Raw genomic sequence first — 18,928 nt, 5'->3', positions numbered from 1 at the left:
ATTCATATTGTACATGCATGCCACACGTTTTTATTTTACAAAATTCTTAACACAATCAAGAACACAAGTTATTCCATTAGCTTGTCACAATTTAATCCCCAAACAATCTAACTAAGGGTGAGTTAAATACATATATTGAAGTTCAAAACACTTATTTGTGTTCTCTGAACTTTTCAATTGTTAGGCTTGGCTTTGCAAGGCTCTCAATCTTCGAAACTCAAGAAATTTTTTACAATGTCAATCTTGGATGATGACTTCTTTGGAAATACTTGGCAGCATGTCTAGAGATAACATATGTTCTTGAAATAGGATATAGGCATAATAATGATAAGTGTTATTGTCCATTGGATGAATTTATTGTAATTTCATTTGTAGAGAACCACCCTCTTGATACACCCATACCTTCAAACTTGTTGCATCTTCTGTGCACTTTGAACTTGATAACTGATATTTACCATGTCTAGTTTCATTTTTCTCCTGCAAAATTCTCTCTTTATTGCTTCTAGGAAATCTCTTAGTTACCTTCAAAGTCTCTTAAACACAATACACTTCAAATTATTTTTCAAAATGTTTGATGCATATTATGATATCTTTAACTTATTATGCTCAATGTAAAATACTCCTAATTTCACTTATGTTTTGTGTGTGTCCTATGTAACAAGACTAATTTCAATGCTTGCTTCCAAACATTATATAGGTTATTGGTCTCTATGTACTTCCCCATGTTCTATTCACTGGTGTTAGAAGCCTCTCAATTACGTCACATTGTATGATTTGCTGCAACCAACACTATGAACGGAAATGTCTCACCATTAATCCCAATATTGATAATAATAAAAAAATGCCTCAGGGGTCCTGAATTGCAAGGGGGAGTAGCATATGCTTCAGGATGTTGATGGAAGCAAGAAATATGTAGGCAAAGTTTTGTGGAGATGCCATTTGTAAACAAGGATAAATTTTAGTAGGGAAAGTTTCATGGAGATGTCATTTTATAAACAAGGATAAATTTTAGTCTCTCATATATTTTCCATGTTCGATTGTAATCCAAGTTCCATGGTTAATGTTACTTTATATGCAACTATAGGTAGAAAATTCCCAACAACTTCTACACCTTCTCTATTGGTTTACGCAATATTGTAATTTAACTAGATATGAAGTTTACTAAGATATCCTAGAAAATAGTTCCAGATACTTTGTCTGAGCACTACCAGTTCTCTACCATATATTGATGTATAAGACATGAATGCTAATGTGTAATTAAAATCCTAATACATTAAATGCATGAGAACTTGTGCTCTTATTGTTATGTGTTCAGTTTCTATTATGATATATCTCTCTCCCTCTAAAGAACATCATTTAACTCTTCATTTATTCTTGTCCATGGTGACATCAAACATGGAATGTGTTTTTTCTTTAGTTCTAATTACAATTCTCAAATTAGGCCTGAAGTTGTTTTTCTCCATTTATATGATTAAATCAACTAATGGAAGTGATGGGGTAACAAGGTAAATAAATTTTTGAATTCAAAATAATCTTGTAGTTGTGAAGGAAACAACTTCTTCTCTTTGATTTTATATTTAAGTGTGACATTAATGTAGACATGCATTTGTATGCACTTCGAAAAGTATTTGTGGATTTAGCTATGATAGTGGATTCTTAGAAGTGGGTTCTCTATTGTGCTGCACATCTTCAAGGTTTCAATAATATACTGTGGAAACCTACATTATACAACCATCAACAAAGAATATGTTGCGAATACCTTATCCAATAGAATGTTCAAATTCATCAATAACAATGCAGAGTATTTGTAACGTGAATTCAACTAAAGTGAGTTATAATGGAAAATGTGTATTACATTTGAGGATCTAGTCAATATCACCATTTAGAAATAAACGTTACAGTTCAAAGTGATAAGCTTGGCAGGTAATTTGTGCATTAAATACATGAGAAAATTATGAATGAAGTGGTGGAACTTTCAATGAAGAGATACCAGGACATCAAGGCTTGGTAACACTCTCTTGGGTAGAATAGTTTGTGCAAGTGCAAGTTAGCTCTTAGAGAAAATTAATGGATCTCGAAGCAATTTTCCAATGAAACCTTTCCTCCAGCTCCTAGGTTATTATGCAGCAAATGCATTAGTTACAATAATTGGGAAAACAAGTGATTGGGATGTTTGGTAGCTGGTATTATAGTTGCTACAATTGAGGGTATTTGCATTGTTATGTATATAAATACCATACCCATAGCCAAGCTACAGTCTCCAGTTGTTACTATAAACTTCTGGAAAGAAAGAGTCTACTTAGGTCTTTTTGTATATTCCTTCAAACATGGAAGCTACAAATTATGACAGAGGCGACCAAAGTTGCAAATGGATGCTATTTTTCAATTCTTAAATTTTCATAAAGTATATAAAACATTTGACATTCCTTGCGATGCCACAATTTTTATCAACCATTAATATTTAAATGGGATGTCACCTATCTCTTCTATATGGAGTTGTTATTTTTCTTGTCACAACTTTGAATTTCCTTGTTCAATGTGTAGCAACTTGTGTCCTAGTTCTTCTCCTAACATTTGGTGGATTTTTATTAGGTCATTCATTGGTACTTGGTTCATTTCCATCGAGGTTGATGCATAGGAATGGAGTGGAATTGTAGGTTTCATTCTTATTAGAGGTTTTCCAATGTGAATGTTCAATGGATTGGTCAACTTGAATCTATGCATATGTGTTTCTGGTTTCTATGCCAAATCCTAGTTTGAGAGTCGTGTTTTGAATTATTTCTCATGAGTTAGTTGTAATTGCTAGACAATGTCAAAATTTTGTTGATAGACCGCCATCATTTCTCATCCATACTCTGTGTTTTGGGAAATAAGTATTATGAAAACTAATAGAATTTGATGAGTCATATCCATTTTACATGGACCATTGATTGTCATGATAATTTTGGGTGCAACCTCTAGTTGTGATGTTTTCTTCCTATTGAGCATCAATCATATCTACATCATTAACTTCTTGTTTCTTGGGTCTTAGGATGACATAAGGGATGTTTCCTTTTTCTATTCTTCAAGAAACTTTCCTATATCATATTTTGCAATGACATTGATGCTACCTACATGAAGTGTAGTGGCTTCTTGAATAGTTTGTTTCTATTGGGCACCCATCCGAATGTCTAGTTTCTCATTTTGGTGTTGCTCTAGTGTCTCTTGTGCTTCAATTTATATGACAGTTGCCTCTGTGTTGATGGTCATTTCCTCATCATTTAGTATGTCTATAATCATACAATGTTTTTTTTCACATGTTGTCTTCATCTAGAATAGATTTTATTCTAAGAGAAATATTGTCAATAAGAAATTGATCATTTACCTCAGTATGAGTGTCAACCAATTGTGGGATGCCTATAATATTTTATTGTTGATATCATGAGTCCTTGAATCTTGCAGGAACACCATTCAATTCAATAGAAATGTGTAAGTACTTTATGACCTATGACATCTTGTGCAACGAAAGGATTGGGCTATGTGCCTATGTTGGTTCTAAAATTATCTCTAGGATACTTAGAGGTTTTGCACTCAATTTTTGATGCATCGTTGGATTCTTTGGAGTTCCAATGGTGATGAACAAGTAAATCATTTAGTGGTTAGTTTCTTTCATGCTCTTCCCTATAATTGACACATCATATAGAATGTTGGGGATAATGGTTTTTAGTATTGGCACTCGAGGAGTTGCTTCCATATTTTTCTATCCTATTTATTGTCAGTTAGATTTATTTAAAATGAGTGCTTGAGATCCACTTGGGTAAAATAATCCATTTATGGAGTTGGAAGAAATTTCCAATGAAATATTTCCTCCTTCTCCTAGGTTATTATGCAACAAATTTATTAGCTACAATCATTGGAGAAACAAGTGATTGGGATGTTTGGTAGCTAGTATTGTAGTTGTTGCAATCAAGGATATTATCATTGTTATGTATATAAACCCCATACCCATATCCAAGCTATAGTCTCTAGTTGTTACAGTAAATATTTGAAATCAGGAGTCTACTTAGGTATTTTTATATATTCCTTCAAACTTGGAAGCTATAGATTATGACATTGGTGGCAAAGCTACAGATGGATGCTATTTTTCAATTCTGAAATTTGCATAAAGTATATAAAACATTTGATATTCCTTGCAGTGAGATAAATTTTATCAACCACTAATATTTTTATCCAATGTAAGTTATATCAAGGGCCTTCTATCCCTAGACATGGAGTTTAATTCTAAAGCACAAGATGGATGACAATTCTTCAACATGGTAATCTGGGTAAAGAACTTGAGGGCTTGATTATTTTCAAATAGAGCGAGAAAAGGAAGAGGCCAATATGACATAATTCAAAGGTTGGAAAATTTTACGTCCACTGAAACATGTAGAAGGAAATCATGTGGCAAGAAACCATGGGAAAGAACATCATGGTAGATGTTGTGTATATGTATCAAATGTGGAGAAGAAAAATGATGGGAACAATGATTCAAATCCTCAAGTTCCTGATTGTGAGAATATTTTAAGTAATTTTTTTGAGGGAAATGGTGGAAAGAACTATGTAAAAAATACCTCCCCTTATCTAAACTGATAACTATTTCCTCTAAGAAACAATTTCAAAATTAAAAATGAAACAAAATCCCCTAATTAAGAGATTAAACACAAATTCACAATAACCTTCTTTGACTTGTCAACAATATGTTGAGAATTGGACATCGAGTGCATTACTTTTTTCCCATCACATGCCAAAAATATACCCATCTTCAAAATGCAGTCCATTCTCAAATTGACAATTAAGTTTTTGTGTGTTGTAAAAGTCTTCAAATATTGACTATCAAGATGATATTGGATGTTATGTTTTGTACTAATTATTTTATATTGGTTATTGAAGTACAAATCCCTTGGACATGTAGGCATCGATCTAGGGACTAAAAAAAATGCAACATAACCACCAGTTTATTGTTCTTGTAACTCATACAAAAGAAAAAAATCAATCCCTTTTGACACTTGACATAATTTGTAGCTAACTTGTCAAAATTTCTCTATAGATCAACTAGCTCTAATACCATGTAGAAATTCTACAAATTCTCTACAAATCTCACACTAAGATCATGTAGAAAATCTGACTGTAGATTAACCCGATAATGCAATATACCAAAGAAAAATGCTATAATATACTTCTATTATCACTTTTCTTTGTAGAAGCTTAAAGATTGAGCAAGATCAAGTTGAACACATATAACCAGAAGAAGAAGAATCAATGCACATGAAACACAAAAAATACTCAGGGGAAGCCTCAGCTAAAAACCCCACTATCTGTATTATCATACAAGGTGGAAATACATCATAATTATACAAAGCCTTAGCTCTCACAGCTAGCTAGCTCTCAGTACAATTCTCTTGGATGCTCACAGGCAATCAAAGCTTCTCACAAGCCTTCCTCTCTACCCTCCAAGCTCTTATTTCCTTGCACAGTTCCTTTGGGATGATCTCCTTCACCCAGTGGAACACTGCTCTCACACACTGCTCTAACACACTGTCAGAACTACGCAATCCTCAAGGAACCTTACTTTGACTGCATGCATGAGTTTCCTTTATAGGAAAACACATGAAACTGATAGTACATTGTCCTTGACATTTAGCTCAACTGGGTCTTTCTCGAAATAGACATGCATGAGTTTCTGATGAGGGAATCTTTAGTTATCTAGAGTACACTAGTTGAGTGCATGCATGCATCAACTGACTGATAACTCACAATTAGTTCCTCAAATAGTTTGGAACTAATTTAACTGGAATTAACTCAGTAAACTGAGCTAACTAATTACAACTCAAATATAACTCAATCTTAACTCAATTATGGGATAATATCCTTAATTTAAGGGATAATTATTGCATGACTTTAGAAGGACTTCTAACTTGAATTTATCCAACTAATTAATCCAAAATGAATTAATTAATTATTTCCAAGCAACTAGTGAGACTAAATTCGATTTTAATTCAAGGACAAATTAAAACTGGAATATTCTGGACTCTATTTTTATCATTTCTTCTTGTTATTTTCAACACTCCCTCTCAACATGAAACGAATTCAACTCGATCATGATCGCGAACCTTTGGAATGTTATGCATGCAACACTTCTCTCTAGTGTTGTTTCTCCAACAACTCTAGAAACAAAAAAAACATCTAACCTGAATTAGTATGATGCATCTGTTATCAAAGTCTCTGACTGTTATTGCCTTTGTCAATTGAAAACTTTGCGCTTTTGCTGACTTGCCTTTCTACACTGTGGTCAATCCTTCTCTGCGCTCTTTAGTATCTGACTGCTCTAGCCTCTGTCACTTTGATCTTTGACTGCATCAATCCCACTGATTCCTCCCACTACTATGTACTTTGGGCTCCGAAGCAAGGTATGATCCACGAGATAAAACTTCTCAATGGACCTTGCCCAATTTCATCCTTCTTGGGACTATCACTTCACATCGCCCCACCTCACACCTAGAGGTATGGCTGCATGTGATCCCTCTGCCCACTTCTCCAATCGTGGCTCCTCCACAATTGTGTGAGACTTCTTCTAGGGCTGCATGTTGAGAGGTAATTTACTCTCCCTCTCAACCACCAATTCTCTAACATTTACCTTGCTCCTCAAGGATTTTCATGCATCTTGAACCTCAAGAGTGTATAGGTTCTTGACTCGTGAACCGATCTGTTTCACCTGTCTTGTGGTGATGTGTCTAAGGAATGCCTTTCCTTTACTAAAGACAACATCGTAGCCTTTTTCCTCCAACATCGCAACTGATACCAAGCTCTTCTTCAGTACAAACACATACTTCACATCTGTCAAGGTGATATGAGCTCCATGCTCCCTCTGAAAAGCAACCATGCCCACTCCTGAAACACTATACCTTTTGTCGTCACCCATCTCTATGCGCATCTTGAGGTCTTTCTCCTCCAAGGTATTGAATAAAATTTTATCGCCAGTCATGTGGAATGAGGCTCCATTGTCAAGATACCAAACACAACCCATCATCGATGACACCATGCATGCGATGAGGGTAAAGTCCATTTAAAACTGAGAGGCTAATGCCTCACCTTCCGATCCTTTTGAGGATCCCTTCTCGGACTTATTCGATGGGAAATTAGTTGAATAATGTCCCATCTCATGAAAATTAAAGCATATCATTTTAGACTTGTCACCATTCTTCTCTCCATGAGAAGAATTTGATTTGGAATGGGAATCCTTCCCCTTCCCTTTCCTTGCCTCACTTGCTAAGGCCAGATTTTCTTCATCATCATCCTTGGATGAAGAACCATCTTGAGTTCTCATGCTGATCTCCTCCTACATGAGATGCGACCATAGTCGTTCCCAATCCAATAGTTTCTCCCTTCCATTCACAGAGTCTTGGTAGCTATTCTAGCTCTTTGGAAGGAAAAGGAGAGTGAGGCTAACCATATCATCACACTACCAATCTCATCTCTGCAAGTGGTGAGCTTGTTTAGATATGTGGAAATAGTATCACCCTCGCCACACACTTCTTCCACTCAGCCAACTCTTGTGCATTAGTTGAACCTGGCTTTTGGATTTCTTGATCAATGAATTCCTTCAAGTCGTTGTCTTCTAATACAGCCTCCATGCAATCTTTCCATGCTATGTAATTCGAGCTACCTTCCAAGGCATACTCAAGTCTCAGGCCACAAAACGCCAATGGCCAACCTTGAAGTATGATATGAATTCGATTTGCACCTGCAACCCCGAACTTCAAACTTTGAATTCTCTTCTCTGTATACTGTTCATAGCTCCGATACCATGTAGAAATTTCTCTATAGATCACCTAGCTTTGATACCATGTAGAAATTTCTCTATAGATCAGCTAGCTCTAATACCATTTAGAAATTCAGCAAATTCTCTACAAATCTCGTACTAAGATCATGTAGAAAATCTGATTGTAGATTAACCCGATAATGCAATATACCAAAGCAAATACTATAATCTACTTCTACTATTACTTTTATTTGTGGAAGTTTAAATATTGAGCAAGATCAAGCTGAAAACATATAACCAGAAGAAGAAGAATCAATGCACATGAAACACAGAAAATACTCAGGGGAAAGCCTCAGCTAAAAACCCCACTATCTGTATTATCATACAAGGTGGAAATACCTCAGAATTATACAAAGCCTTAGCTCTCATAGCTAGCCAGCTCTTAGTACAATCCTCCTGGATGCTCACAGGAAATCAAAGCTTCTCACAATCCTTCTTCTCTGCCCTCCAAGCTCCTATTTCCTTGCGCAGTTCCTCTGGGATGATCTCCTTCACCCAGTGGAACACTGCTCTCACACACTACTCTAACAAACTGTTAGAACTACGCAATCCTCAAGGAACCTTACCTTGACTGCATGCATGAGTTTACTTTATAGGAAAACACATGCAACTGATAGTACACTTTCCTTGACATTTAGCTCAATTGGGTCTTTCTCAGAATAGACATGCATGAGTTTCTGATGAGGGAATCTTCATTTATCTAGAGTACACTGGTTGAGTGCATGCATGCATCAACTGGCTGATAACTCATAATTAGTTCCTCAAATAGTTTAGAACTAATTTAACTAGACTTAACTCAGTAAACTGAGCTAACTAATTACAACTCAAATATAACTCAACCTTAACTCCTTAATTAAGGGATAATCTCCTTAATTTAAGGGATAATTGTTGCATGACTTTAAAAAGACTTCTAACTTGAATTTCTCCAATTAATTAATCCATAATGAATTAACTAATTATTTCCAAGCAGCTGGTGAGACTAAATTCAATTTTAATTCACAATTTTAATTCAAGGACAAATTAAAATTGGAATATTCTGGATTCTATTTTTATCATTTCTTGTTGATATTTTCAACATAACCCATATTATTCAGACATCGTTTGCATTCAAAACATTTGGTTTATTTTTTTATTCTTGTTTAAAATATCACATATCAACCAACAAGTATTCTTTTCATTGTTTGGAAACAAATTTTCCACACACAACATAGCTAGTGTATGGATTATAAATGCAATCTTCATGTATACCATAAGAAACTATAAATACAAGAAAAATGAAATGAAGAACTCAACTTTTTAAAATTTATGAGATTCAATCCATTGTCAAATTTTCTCTATTATGTGATGAAGTGCATTTCTTGAGTTTCTGTCCAAGCTAAATACATTATATTTATGATCTATATTTTCTTGTGTTAGGAATGTGATAAATTTAACTTAGACTTGAAGAAAACTATTTTTTTGCAATATCAAATAATTCTTCATTAATTGCATCTTGTTGAGGAACCTCAAAAAAATGGACCTTGTGCATATTCCAGCCATGTGAGTGATTAGCATCCCTTGGATACAAGAAATCCACAAAAGATGTAGGTTTTAACCCCGTACATAAATTACCTGCTGCATACGAATTCTAAAACACAGAAAATAAACAATGCGTGATCATAACACATAAAACACATATACACAAAGATTTTCCCCTGGATCCCAAAACTGGGACTACCAGCTTGATTTTTCATTATGTTCCTTTCAATGTTACAATACATATTTATACATGCTGAAGCATCCAATACCATGGACCGAAAACCATCGCGTCCAAAACCATGGATGAAAACCATCACGTCCAAAACCATGTGCGAAAATCATGCACAAAACCATAGGTAGGGTCCAAAACCAAAATTTTCCAGGGCGTTGCCTCGGACCCCATAGAGTGGACTTACCTAAACCCCTCAAACCCCCTATGACTCCCCCCTCTATGCAATTGGCGCAACGAAGGGGGGGGGGGGGGGCTCCGCCCCCTTATAACCCCCCAGTTAACTACGTGGGCTAGTCGTGGAAAGAATATAACACAAACCAACATTCTCCCACTTGTTGTTTTCTTTCCACAGGGGCCACAAGAGAGCTTAGTCATTTACCCAGCCCTGCAATGCCCATTGTTTCTCTACACCAAGAGAACTTCTCAGAGCTCACATATTTTGTCAATGCATCTGCAATATTCTTCAAAGTGTCCACCTTTACTAGTAACACCTTTTTGTCTTCTATCATATCCCTCACAAAGTGATATTTAACATCAATGTGCTTTGTCTTTGAATGATATGCAGGGTTCTTTGCCAAGAAAATTGCACTTTGGCTATCACAGTCTATCCTTATAGCTCCCTATACTAACCCCATATTTGAACAAAATCTTTGAAACCAAACTGCTTCCTTGCTTGCATGAGTGGCTGCCATGTATTCTACCTCTGTAGTTGATAGTGCCACTACAGATTGTTTCTTAGTCATCCAACTGACTGCACCTCCAAATAGGTTAAACACATACCCACTTGTAGATCTTCTCTGATCCAGATCTCTAGCCCAGTCTGCATCAACAAAACCATGAATATCCAACACTCGATCCAATCTTGGTCTTCCTTGGTAGCACAAACCATAATCACTAGTGCCACGCAAATACCTGAAAACCCGCTTCACTATTGTCCAGTGCTCCTTCCCTGGTTTTGACATAAACCCGCTCAATACTCCCTCTGCATGTGCAATGTTTGGTCTAATATAGACCATCTCATACATCAAGCTACCGACTGCACTTGCATATGGAACACGGGACATGTCCTCTTCCTCTTCTTATGTCTTGGGACCCTGTTCAACAGATAACTTTACACCTACAGGAATAGGAACCTTCACCGGTTTACTATCCTACATATTAAACCTCTGCAATATTGTCTCGACATACTTCCTTTGGTTTAACTAGAGCTTCCTCTTTGTCCGATCTCTTTTAATTTCCATGCCCAAGATATATTTTGTAGCACCAGATCTTTCATGTCGAATTTGGAGGACAAATGGGTCTTCAAATCCTGGATAATTTCTTTGTCATTTCCAACCAACAACATATCATCCACATACAAGACCAGATAAATAACACGGTCACCAATTAATTTAAAATACACACAGTGATCTGCTTTGCTTCTAGTGAAGCCAAGTCCTCGTATAAATGTATCAAATTTCTGATACCACATCCTAGGTGACTATTTTAACCCATACAAAGACTTCTTTGACTTGCATACCGGTTCTTTCTTACCCATCACCACAAAGCCTTCAGGTTGCTTCATGTAGATCTCCTCTTCTAGATCCCCATGAAGAAATGTTGTCTTCACATCCATCTGTTGTACCTCAAAATCAAAAGCAACAACAATAGATAAAAGTAATCTAATAGAAGTTACCTTGGCAACAAGAGAAAAGATATCACCAAAATCAATTCCCGGCACTTGGGAATAACCTTTTGCTACCAATCGAGCTTTGTATTTCTCCACCTTTCCTTCTGCATTTGTCTTCTTCTTGAACACCCATTTTCTGCCAATGAGTTTCCTTCCAGCCATCAACTCCACTAGATCCCAAGCCTCATTTTTGTGCAAAGATGTCATTTCATCAACCATGGCCTCTTTCCATAGTTTTCCATCCTCTGAATCTACTGCTTCCTTCACAGTTATGGGATCATCATTAGTGATAGATAAAGCAAAATTTGAATAGAAAGCAGATGGACTATACCTTTCTGGTTGCCTTCTTTCTCGAACTGATCTTCTCACACCCGGAGTTTGTGGCTCTTCATCTTTTGATTCCTCCTCTGCTGTAGAGTATGATTCTTCCTCCTTTAGATCAAACTCTATCTTCTCAGGTTCCTTTGGTTGGACTTCATGTTTAATAACATCTTTCACTTCTCTGAACACCACATCTCGGTTCTACACAACCTTTCTTATTACTGGGTCCTGTTATGTAGATTGTTTGGTAAACCAGACAACACCAAATTCTCGTTAGAATGGTTACCCCTAGTAGATGCAGCTGTCAACGCTACAATAATGAATTGGGCCTAAATCCTGTCTAATGACTTAGCTACAACAATTTTACAGTACAAAAGAAAAAGGGGTATTGCTTCGAGGGTTTACCCTCCATTTTTCATGAGCGCCTATGTTATGGATGCTATTTGTTTTGGTTCCAAGTTTCCTCTTATGGGATGGAAGTGGACTGCTCAAAATCCACTTCCTATTCAAATATATCACAAAGACATGTGGGAGTCTAATTTTGCACCACACTTCTTCAAGATTGGTTGTTGAGCTAATTTGTGTACCTAAATTAACACAATTATTTCTTATCAATCCGGGTTGTTTATGCTTTGAGGCAAGTTCACTATATGTGAAGATTAGATGTAATCAAACCTTGAAAGATAAGTTATTCAAAAGCTGAAAGTAATACATCCTATAACTCTAATTCAATTAATTTAAAAAGAGGAACAACATCGAAATGGTTCTTGACTCAAGAAGTCCACTTTCGCCTCAATTACCACTTAATGAATCAGAGATTAAAACCAAGAACTTAAGATGGATAAATTATTAATGAAAGAAGCTCTTAACTTAAGAGACACATAAGGTATTCCATCATAATTTATTCATCTCAATATCAAAATCTCAATAAGAAACTACTTGCATGCAAACAAAGGAAACTAGTTTTAATTCATCATTTTAGTAGAAGGGATGCTCAACTTGAACATTTGTTTTTCCAACTTGATAAAGTGATGAATAAGCTATGAAATAATGAAATCAATCACTATGCATGAACCATAAAGCAATCTAAAATAAAGCTTTGAAAAACCACTTCTATAATAACCAGATTACAAGGAAATAAAACTAGTTAACAAGGAAGTGTACTTAGCTTGGAATGGGGGCCCTCCACCCTTGCCTTGCACACTTGAGAGGTGATATCAGAAGCTTAAATTCAGTCACACATCCATAGCATTGAACAGCAAAATAATAATAACACAAGTCTTCAACTTAACTCCTCAATCCAAAGGTGTCACAGCATAAAAGTATAATAAGTCAATACATAAGCCATCAAAGTTTTGGCTTTAAATAAGAAGTCTCATGAAACAAACTCATCTATATTCACTCAAACAAACCCATCTACTCTCATCCACCTATCTAAGTCGAATTCATTACTCCCATCCCAAGAAAGATGACCAATCCTATAGAATCTCAAAACTGCCCTATTTCTATGGGATTTCTGAATGACTAGTCATGATTGACTAGCACCAAATGGGCCTAATAAAGCTTGTTCTGTTCGAACTAAGCATAGCTAGCTTAGTCCTAGTTCCCAAGTTGTCCATCTATGCATTCAATTCGTGCCCAAGTGTCCTGCAACCATATCAACCATAGAGCTATTACGGGAATTTCTGAATCTGCGAATTTTGCACTAAAAACCAAACTTTCATAAAAACTTTAGAAATTGAGAAATTAAAATTAAATACCTGAATGGATATCAAATATACATCAAAATAGGATAAATGAAGGGAAAATGGATGGGAAATAGATGGATTAGTAAGTTTCTTTGAGCAAAAATAAGACTAAAACTAAGGCCCAACATTGGTCACGAGGTTATGCTTCCAATTCACAAAAGGATTTACAACCGAGATGCCCCTAGGTTCTCCCATTCTCCTGTAGGAAAATGGTTTAGGGAAGAATTATTCACATATATTAGAGTGTTTGGCAGTATTTCCTCTCCCCATGTTCTACCTTTCTATGTTCCAGACAAACTGATGGCTAGAGAGATAGCCTATTAGACATGTAGCGAAGGACGGATGAGTAAGATATTGAAGGATTCCAAGAAGGGAATTTGGTCTCAATTTCTTGTAACATGTGGAATATTTGCATTGCATGACTTAGGAAATGGTTTCAAATAGGTTGACAATGTATTATCTTTGCAATTACCTAAGTTCCCGGGAAGATAGTATGATCCATTTGGTATTGTCAAAGATTTTAACACAATGGTCAAAATAAGAATATTTACCCATGAAAAAGACCCCTTTGATGATGTTTTCCCACAGAAAAACATCTTCAAAGAAGTACAACATATGGCACAAATACTTTTTGATCAAGAAGGTCTCCAAACATTTGATAACTACAAGAAAAGGAGGTTATCTAAGGTACCATTAGACAAACTACTCATTGAGCCAATGAGAGATCCTACTCCTAATGCAAGCATAGATGGGGGCTCAAAGGAAAAATCCAAAACAAATTCTAGAAATGAGTCCGCCGAAAATTCTGTTGAACAATCTGAGAAAACATCAGAGAATGAACACAGCAAGAGTGAGGAATCGATTAAAGACACAACCCAGTCCACAGCAAAGTCAGATCAACAGACTTCGCTCATAAAACAAGCTTAAACCTCAACTCCCCTTACACAGCAAGAAAAGCCGCATGTAATTGATTTAGAAGAAGAATGGGACAATTTCAATAAGAGACTCAACACAGAGGAACAAATCACAGAGCTACCAACAAACCAACAAGAAACGACCACATAAATTGTAACAGGAGGAGCTATTAGCACTCAGGAAATAGAGCATATTCCCATTGCTCCCACATCTGAGATTGTATTGAGAATATAGGAAATTTCATCTCTAGATGTATTTTACAGCCCTCAACACAAAGTCATCGTTAAAAGATAGAAAAATAAAAGAAAGTTGGATTCCGTGCTCACTCCTGAGGATGAACCTCTAGATGTTCTCTGGAAAGACCCATCCACAGATCCATCGACTAACCTCACTAGACTCTCGCAGTTCGTAGGTGCATATGCTTTAGTGACCATTGACAAGGCAGCGGAGGTACAACTGCTGCCCAAAGAAAAAGAAGACAAAATTTTGTTATTAGAAAAACAGTTATAGTAGGCCAGTACCAACCAACAAGCAAAAATGAAGTTGGCTAAACTTTAGCAGGATTTTCAGCAAATGCAGATAGCACATCAGAGCAGTTTAGCAGGTAAAGAAGCACAGTTACAGAGCATAGCATAACTGCATAAAGATGAACCAAAGATTGAACAGTTTGTCACAGAAGTGCTTGGCCTCAATTCCCAGCTTTTACACCAGAAAGAGTTATTATGCCAAAATATTTCGTAGTGGAATCCTCATTGCGAAATGAGAGATAACATAACAAATCAAGTTGTGGAATTGCGACTTGAATATGATGCAATTCTTAAGAAAGTTTCAGACTTCTTAAATTGGCAGAAATTCGAGAATGGGAAAAGAGCAGATATGCCCAAATTAGATGAATCGCATAAAGAAATCTTATTTGCGAATTGGGATTCTTGGCTCAGTGGGGCAGAATAGGAAATGGAGGATGCGGCAGCAGTAACAAACAACGTCGTCAAATATGTGAATGAGAATTTACACAATGCTAATTTGGTAGCAGAAACCAACCCTGGCTTTCTTCCAAAAGCAAAACAGCTTCAAGCAGTATGGAAACAGGCAGCGGAGGAAAGGGTAGAGGCAATCAGACGAGTAACCAGATTGAACTGGGAAGTGTATTGGCAATACCTAGTGAAACCGCACAGCTAATGGATGACCCTTAGGTGCCTGATTACTTCCACCAAGAAAATGGTGCCAAAACTCACCAATGCCATATTCGCAAGACAGCTGAAAGCTGAAGTCGGCCAACCAACACTCCTTAAGCCTATGCCGGATATTTGCGATCTCAAAGATCAAATGCAGGATTAGTCATAGGTATATTTTATTTATTTTCGCTTAAAATGAGGCAGGTTGTTTAAACCTCCTCATCTATTTTTGTAATTTCTATTTTTAGTTTCATAAATTAGTATTTAAACCCCTCTCATGCATTTAAAGAGGGGTCCAGAAATTTTATCAAAACATTCTTCAAAACATGTACTTTTGTCCCTTTGAGGAGGTTTTGGTAAATCTAATGGGACATGATTTATTTTCTACTTGAGTTTAACATCTTCTACTGAAATTGTAGTTCTGTACTCTTAGTTGATGTTGAATGATTTCAAATTAGATCATTATTGTTGGAGCACATGAGTAGGACGTATTACAAATGGTACTTCTATCTCTTAATGCTTTTTACTTGTGTATCAAGCAATAAATCATTTTAAGTTATTTATGTATGAAAGTTTAAATTCTTAGTTATCATTATTGCACTTTTGTATGATGATGATTTATTCTTTATGTTGAATATATGAATGACTCTTTATGCGATATATCTCTCATATCGTTTCAGTGAATATTTTTATACGAAACGATCATTATTAAACAAATTCTCTTCTTATCGTAATTGAATGATCTTTATTATCAATTACTTTCAGAAATCATTTTAGATCGCATATATAAACATTACTCCCGAGATAGTTTTAAAGTTAGATGTTTTCTTTGATTATGATAGATTGCATATGATAGTTAGAAGATAGATCAATTTTAGAATAAGTATTTACCTCATAAAATCCAGAAAAGAAAAATGTCATCCTGTTAGCATGAACATTATAAATAGATTGGGAAACTGGTCCCATCATCCCCCGTCGGAGCCACTATTCCAAACGGAAAAGGAGCTGTCCTAAGGTCCGGACCAGGTGGTTATCCCCCTTGTTAAAGTCCCGATTTTTTGAGCCTTCAACATATTTGGCGCTAGAAGGAGGGCCTGACTATGAATGGCAAGTAAATCTACATCTTCACGCCATTCTAAGAGTAAAAATCCCTCACCCTCACCCTCAACTTCCCATTCGCATTCCAAATCTCTTATCTTTGAACCAGAAGTTGAAAAGAAAAATACAGAGCACATTACTAAAATCCTATACAAGCCAGATCATTCTTCTTGAGAGCCCCCTCAATTACAAACTTTAATCCATAAGTTACAGGGGATTTCAATATCTCAAGAAGAATCTGAGTTATCCCAAGGTAGTGTCACTTCTCATCAAACCCCATCTCAACGACTGACTAGAGCACAGAGCAAAAAACTAGGAATCCCACCAGTTGAGTTTCCTCTACCAAGTCGTAAGAAATCTAAGAAAACACCTGCAGAATCTCATAATGAGGTTCTATCATCATTTTCTTCCGTCATCCCACTCATATCATCACAAGGTTACTCATCCATCCCCTAACTCCAGATCGTGGTTCATACAGGTATAGGAGCTACAACCTCCTCTACCCAATCACGTTCAACTACTGCCACACCTTCTTCTACTCATATCCCGACGATGGCAGAAAATCCATCGAGGCCATGGGCCAACCCAGGGGCTATAAGAATGGCTGGACCTTTATCTCAATTACCAGCTCATCTTGAGAAGTGGTTGCCCAAATTCAATCCTGACAATGGCCTATTAGCCGAAGAACACGTAAATAATTTTATACTATCTGTTAATTTGAATGGAGTAATAGAAGAGGATGGAGTTGTAAGATTATTTCCCTATACTTTACAAGGAGTAGCAGGATCATGGTATTTTTCATTACCATCAGGCTCCATTAATAACTGGGATACATTTCAAGAACAATTTTTAACAAAATTTGGGGATGATAGGTCCACAACAACCTTAATAAATGACCTCTCCAATTTAAAAGCCGAACCAAAGGAACCAATTAAGGACTTCAACTCTCGCTTCAATAAATTATTGAACAAAATACCAACAGCATCTAAGCCTAGCGATGAAGTCCAAAATGAATGGTATATTTCTACTTTACCTTCAAATTCAGCCATCTTTGTAGACAGAGCTGCCAAGCCAACATTAGCAGAAAACATGAAAGAGGCAATAGCTGTAGAGAAACGTATCCTAGCCGTAGAAAAGAAAAATGCTTTAGATGAAAGGAAATCTAAAAAAGTGTCCTTTAGAGACGATTCTAAGAAGAAACAACCGAAGGACCCTTTCGACCTAGAAGGGTTACAAAAAGTCTTGAAGACCACGTCTAATGAAATGGTTGATATAAAGAAACAAGTAGCAAAAACCTCTTCCAAGAAATCTTTTAGCCCCTATAAAAGAAATCCTCCAACCGACTCTAAACCTCCAAATGCTATAACAAACGCTGAATCAGAAGGGGAAGAGGAAGAAGTTTCAAATGAGGAACAAACCGATAATGAAGAAATCATAGAACTACAAGGAATGTGGGACTTAATTCTTCCAAATAAGGAAGATCAAGAAGCATTACATGTTGCCACTAGAAGTAGAAATCAACTCGATCCTCCACAGTCTGGTACAAAACAGAAAAACCCAATTCCACCTCCCAAGGATAAAATCGTAGGTAAAAAATCTTCACTAAAGTCTACTCAAACAAACCCAATCCAATCTGATTCAACATCTTCATCTAAAAAACTTATCATCTCAGATGAAATCGAATACAACATTATTGAAGATATGAAGAAAACCAGAGCAAAATTTACTCTTCATGAGCTCAATAAGTTAAAACATCAACATAAATTACTCTTGAAACAACTCAATGCAATACCTACTACGCCTCTTCCCGCCGCTGTGATTTCACAGGCTGCTCATGAAATGGGAAGACCTCCAAATAGCATTGCAAATAAAATCGACCCAACCGATATTGCTCTGATTGATAGAAGATCCAAATCCCATACTCCGCCATTTCTCCTTACTTTTGAAGTTTTTAATAAAAATTTGCACAACTGTCTAGTTGATTCTGGTGCATCATCTAACATTTTACCTAGGACGGTTTGTGCTAAGTTAAACGTTCAGCCTTAGAAATCTGCAGTACGAATAATACAGCTAGATCGGTCTCAAGTCGAAGTCGTCGGAGAAATTAATCAATTAACCATAAGAATTTCGTCAAACCCAAAAGTGTGTCAAGGATATACTTGTGGCTGACATTCCTGAATTTAATGGACTAATCCTCAGTACGGATTGGTCAGAAAAGCTTCATGATTACTTTGCAACCCACTAGTCTCATATGTGCTCCCCTACAACGACAAACCAAATTAGATCAAAATTGAATGAGTAAAACATCAAAAGTACATAGTGACATAGATAGAAGGAGAAAACGAGGCTGTAGCATATAGCAGCAACATAATTGAAAATTATTCTGTTGAGTCATTCTTAGGAAATTTCAAT

The 18,928-nt window shown here is 36.3% G+C and overlaps 1 pseudogene; it reads left to right on the top strand.

Moving 5' to 3' along the window:
* The first annotated feature begins 1,794 nt into the window (after positions 1-1,794).
* LOC149249661 (ycf20-like protein pseudogene) lies at positions 1,795-2,347 on the top strand (annotated as a pseudogene).
* The last annotated feature ends 16,581 nt before the right edge of the window (positions 2,348-18,928 follow it).

The sequence above is a fragment of the Pinus tabuliformis genome, chromosome 7, assembly GCF_031772625.1.
Source record: "Pinus tabuliformis cultivar Carrire ecotype Pingquan chromosome 7, CPIR1, whole genome shotgun sequence".
NCBI lineage: Eukaryota > Viridiplantae > Streptophyta > Pinopsida > Pinales > Pinaceae > Pinus > Pinus tabuliformis.
Note: the sequence above shows the minus strand (reverse complement) of the source record. Positions and strands in the feature narration are given on the sequence as shown.